Source organism: Myotis davidii, unplaced genomic scaffold (assembly GCF_000327345.1).
Source record: "Myotis davidii unplaced genomic scaffold, ASM32734v1 scaffold32, whole genome shotgun sequence".
Classification (NCBI taxonomy): domain Eukaryota; kingdom Metazoa; phylum Chordata; class Mammalia; order Chiroptera; family Vespertilionidae; genus Myotis; species Myotis davidii.
This window is the reverse complement of record NW_006286587.1, coordinates 5,607,530-5,612,758: the sequence shown is the minus strand read 5'-3', so window position 1 is coordinate 5,612,758 and position 5,229 is coordinate 5,607,530. Positions and strand designations below refer to the sequence as shown.

Genomic DNA, 5,229 nt, shown 5'->3' with positions numbered 1-5,229 from the left:
TGAATGAAAAATAAAGATACTGCTTTACTCATAATTGCAGTTGTTTATTTAGGAGGAGATTAAAGATTAAAGGCCATAGCTCTGCTGAACATTTCATATGTCTTATATATGTTTCTTTTCCAGCCAACTTTAATTTATTAGAAATACTGTTATGGTCTCCAAAGAATTCAGCAGAAATAAACTATTGGCACTTAGGCAGAAGTTATGGATTCCTTCAAAGAGAACAGAGACCAACACCGCCTTTTGCATTCATCTCGCGAGAATGAATGTTTCATAGTAAATTTATTAGAAATACTGTTATGGTCTCCAAAGAATTCAGCAGAAATAAACTATGGGCACTTAGGCAGAAGTTATGGATTTCTTCAAAGAGAACGGAGACCAACACCGCCTTTGGCATTCATCTCGTGAGAATGAACGTTTCATAGTAAGGTAGGCCAAACCATTTGGCAAATACTTGTTAGAGATGCAATTCTTGTGTCTACCTAAGACCTACTGAATAGGAATCTGAAGGTGGGGCCCAGCAATCTGTGCTTTAAGAAGTCATCCAGGTGATTCTGCTACATGATAAAGTCTGAAAACCTTGCTACTCAAAATATGCTCCACAGGCCAGCAGCATCACCATCACCTGGAAGCTTGTTGGAAATGCAGAATTGTATGCCCTGCTCCAGACCTAATATATCTGCATCTGCAATGTAACAAGATCCCCAGTTTAAAATTCGAGAAGCCCTGGTCGAAAGCAGAGTGGGAAACGTTGTCCTTGAGAATCACACTTTTATAATCTCTATGTCATTGCACACAGCGTGGATGACATTCAAGTGTCTGCATTCATCGCTGTTTTAGACAGGGGAACCGGAAGCCATTCTTGAGTCCATTGACATTTTAAAGATGGAGACTGTATATTTGTCCTGATGGGGGTCCAGATTTATCCAGGGCATCCAATGCAAGTGCCCTGTAGTCTCCAAAGCCACACGCAAATTAAAGGGACAGTGTTGTTATCTAAAGGCCAGCTCCTAAAAGGCAAACTCTCTCTTCCTACTTTATTGGATGCTTTCAAGTTCAGGGGCTGGGAGGAGCTATTGTTTCTATAAATTAGTATTTAGCTGCATTATTATTGGAGGAGGAAGATTTTCATGTAAGGAGAATAAAAAATGACCAATAAACCTTATCTTTGGTTGTATCACCAAGTCCTTGAACCATGGACGAGGCTCAACTCATTTGCTGGTCTTCCTGAGTTCATTGCTGTGCCCTTATGAGGTTATCACCTTGGATTTTTGCTGTTGGGTTATTTTACTGGTGAAATTTACACCGGACCATAGGACCTTTTCTTTTCAAATAGTCAAATTCCTTCGAAGGTATCCCCAAGGTGCCATACCCTGAATTAGGAAATAAACTATAAGCTCACTGACAAGAACAACTTTTTAAGTCTGACAACTTAAAAACTAGGCCTCTTAAAATAAATGAAATGTTAGTATTATCAAACAACTCTCCCTTTCCAGCACAAAAATGTGGAGATAACTCACATGCCGGCACTGGTATCAAACACACAGATAACAGAGAGAACTCCAGAGAACAGAAATGTTGGCCTTGAGGGCTGAGTAAGGTTGGGATGTCAGGTACAGGCATACCTCAATTTTTACCTTCGCTTTACTATGTTTCACAGATGTGTTTTTTTTACAAACTGAAGGCACGATCTTTTGCCAGCAAAAAAAATTATGACCTGCTTTACTGCGATACTCACTTTGTGGTGGTCTGGAACCAAATCAACATACTTCCGAGGAATGCCTGGACTCTGTCTTAGACCATAACTTCCCCCAAGGGTGGAAATGGATGCTTGGTGACTGAACGTAGCCTTTGTAACTTGAAAGTTTGGAGTTGGGAGATATGTATGTGTATTTTGGCCAACACCCAGTGTATAATCTGATCAAATAGAATCTGTATACAGAAACCTAACTTATTGAAAAACTAGTTTTTATAATATCCAGTGACTTAAAGGGGGAAATCTTGACATTGGATTCAACAAAAATTTCAGTTCAAAAGATATTACTATCAAAGGTAAAGGTCTTATAGTCTGTGCTCAGTCATTCAGGTAACCTGCTGCTGGGACAGGAAGTGAATGAAGGGTTAGTCCTTACTGAAGGTTACTAGAAAGCTGATTTTGTTACTGAGGTGCATGGTGCAATGTGGTGCAGCACAGATCTTTGCTACTCTGTACAGAGTGCTCTGGAACAGCAGTCTCCCATCGCTTGGGCCTGGTAGTTTCTGAGCCCCAGGCCCCACTCCAGACCCACTGAGTAAGGATCAGCATTTTATCATTAAACTTCGAGAAGTGGCGGTATAGAACATGAGTTCTGGAGCCAGATTGCTTAGATTTCAATCCCAACTCTGCTCTTTACCAGCTGTGCGGCACTGGGTGATAAAGTTAACCTCTCACTGCCTCACTTTTCCCATCTGTTAAATGGGAATAGTAGTACTTAAGACACATGGATTTTTAAAGACTTAACTATGCTGTGACATTAAAGGGCTTAGAACAGTACCAGAAACATAGTAAGCACTCAGTAAATATTTACTTTTATTCTCCACATCTTGACATGTTTTAGCAAATATTGCATTTGGAAATTATTACCAAATAATACTTTGTAATAGATACACTGGATAGTGACTTTTGTCTCTTTACAGGCATATTTAAAAAATAAAATTTAAAAAGTGATACTGATGTCTCATTAGGCATCTCTATAACCATGCTAAAGTATTAGGGCTGTGAAACATTTTTAGAAATTAAAAAAATCTTGGTAAAAAGCAAATGTACCTAGAAAGCATGCTAGCAGGATACACAACAAAAATTTTAACAGTATCTGCAAAATTACTGGGCCTTCTGTGTCTTTTGTTTATTATTTTTAAATGACTTTTTATTTAGAGAAATAGCTAAACATATTATAAAGCCTTTGTTATTCATATTAGGCAACTTTCTACAACTTTACTGACCTACTACCCAGAATAACAACTTTGGAATGATGTCCGGAAGACATCTAGTCTAATTAGCATACTACCCTTTTATTATTATAGATATTTCCTCACATGATATGAAATAAATATCTATTGTCCAAAGCATGGAGGAATTTTCAATTTTCCTAGTTATTTGGTTTGCAAATTATTCTATGAAAACTTATTAGACTATTACAAATGTGGGAATATTTTGCAGAGCAACGAAGTCTTTAATTTTCAAATAGATATGACCTTTATAGGTACAAGTTAAAAGGATTCTACTAAAAACGTCTTCGCTGCTAAAATAGTGTCTCCAGTGCCTGCCATGTCCTAGATAACATTTTCTTCCGAGAAAACCACAGCTCCTTATGTTCAGTGGCCTCATTCAAAGGACCGTGCATTACTGCAAGACAAGATGAAGGGCACTGGTGCTCAGAGGTGGGAAATGACTTTTCTTTCCTACTGTTCCATGGTAAGGGCAAATGACTTTTTTCTTGAATTTCAAAAATGACGGCAATTATGGGTTTAGACATTCCAAAGGAAAAATTTGTTTTTGTTTTTTTTTCCTGTTAAACCATATGGAATCTATCTGATTCAATGTCTTTAAATTATTTCTAAAACTGAAAAGGTCCAAGTTTTCTCTAAGTTTAACCAATATTATACATTTATTGAAAATCCTTTCTGATCACCACTTTTTTAAAGAGGAGAAACAAAAATAAAGTTGACCTAAACTTTTACTGCATTTTTATATCCAGGGCTGTTTTATTTTCCCCAAATAGCTTTTTGGCAGGTGATATCTTGCAAAGATAAGGCTTTGAAAGGACAGTAACGTGAAAGGACCCCTGCAAACTCCAGGGCCCCAGGTCTCCATTCCTTAGTGACATTTCCTTGCAATTGGGGAAGAGAGAAAAAAGGAGACATATGTACTACTATTTGTAATACTTTAAACAATAAAATAAAATTTAAAAAATATATAAAAAATAAAAAGAAAGAAAGAAAAATAAAGGGTTGCTCAGAGGCACCATCAGCAAAATGTCCCATTATGAGACCTTTACCCCAAATGCTGCACTACATACACCGAAGAGGCTGGTGTCTTGAAAAGTTCTCTTCAAGGGAGAGCTTACTCCTTGGAGAACCCGGCTAACAAAGAGGTAGAAGTTGATGATATAAAAAGTCTTGTTTCTAAATAGTGACAAAACGTGTAATTTCACTTGAAAATGCTTCATTCCAACTTCTATTTCTTAGAAAATAAAATATATCTAATTGAGTAAGGAGACTCCTGTTTTCTAATCAGAGAAGGATGCTATGAATAGTAATTGACTTTTATCTATATTAACTGTATTTGCCTTGAATTAAATTTTATTAAGTATGGTAGTAAGCACAAGAAGGTAGGAGAGAAAAGTTTCAGAGCTTCTGGTGGATTTTTAAGGAGAGCTTCTAATTTCATACTGGTGTGTAGATGAGCAAAGCAAGTCATTCTGTAGTCTTACTTAATCTTTTCAAAGGCTTTTGGAAAGAAAAATAATACACTCTTATCTCTGAAGAAACACCCAGATTAAAGATGTAACTATTGGCAAACATTTAAATTCTAGTTCCCAAGCAAAACTTTCAATTTATAATTTAATGATAAACAGAAGCTATTTAGCATCGCTGGGTTCTCTATAAGCAGAACTGCACACAGGGGATCTTGAGTAAATGATTTATTGAGAGTATGTGCTCAGGAGAAAATTGTCAGGAAGTGAGGAAGGCAGGGTAAACAGGGAGAGAAGATAAGTTAAAATGTGGTCTCAGCCTTAGCCTGACCCAACAAAGGTGTGTGTGTGTGTGTGGTGGTGGGGGGGTGGGGGGGTGGCGGCAGTTTGGGAGTGCGAATTGCAACACAGAAGTTGCCCACTCAATAGCAAGGCACCTGAGTTATTCTCCAGGATCTTTCAGTCTCTGGGCATGGACCACTCTATTCCAGGAGTAACTGTCCAGGCATCTCCAGAGTAGGTGGCTCCCATCAGCCCAGGCCAGTCCTCTGGAGAAGCCTGGAGCCGTGCGGCTGCCCTGCAAAGGAGATGTGTGCAGGCCACCAACAGCATCTGCTTGGACTTGCAAAGACACCTTCAATGGGCCCGTATAGCAGTGATTGCTTACACCAAGCCCTCAAAATCCAAGTGGGGGCCTCAGGTGTTTGTTTGTTTCTAGGTTTCCCTCTGCAAATGGTAAGCCTAGATGTCAGAGGCACAAACAACTGGGAAGTAT

At 38.4% G+C, this 5,229-nt stretch overlaps 1 protein-coding gene across 2 annotated transcripts in view; it reads right to left on the bottom strand.

The window, feature by feature from the left end:
* PLCB1 (phospholipase C beta 1) overlaps positions 1 to 5,229 on the bottom strand; it is a 631,360-nt gene that overhangs the window by 96,692 nt on the left and 529,439 nt on the right. The gene's annotated exons all lie outside the window — the stretch shown is intronic.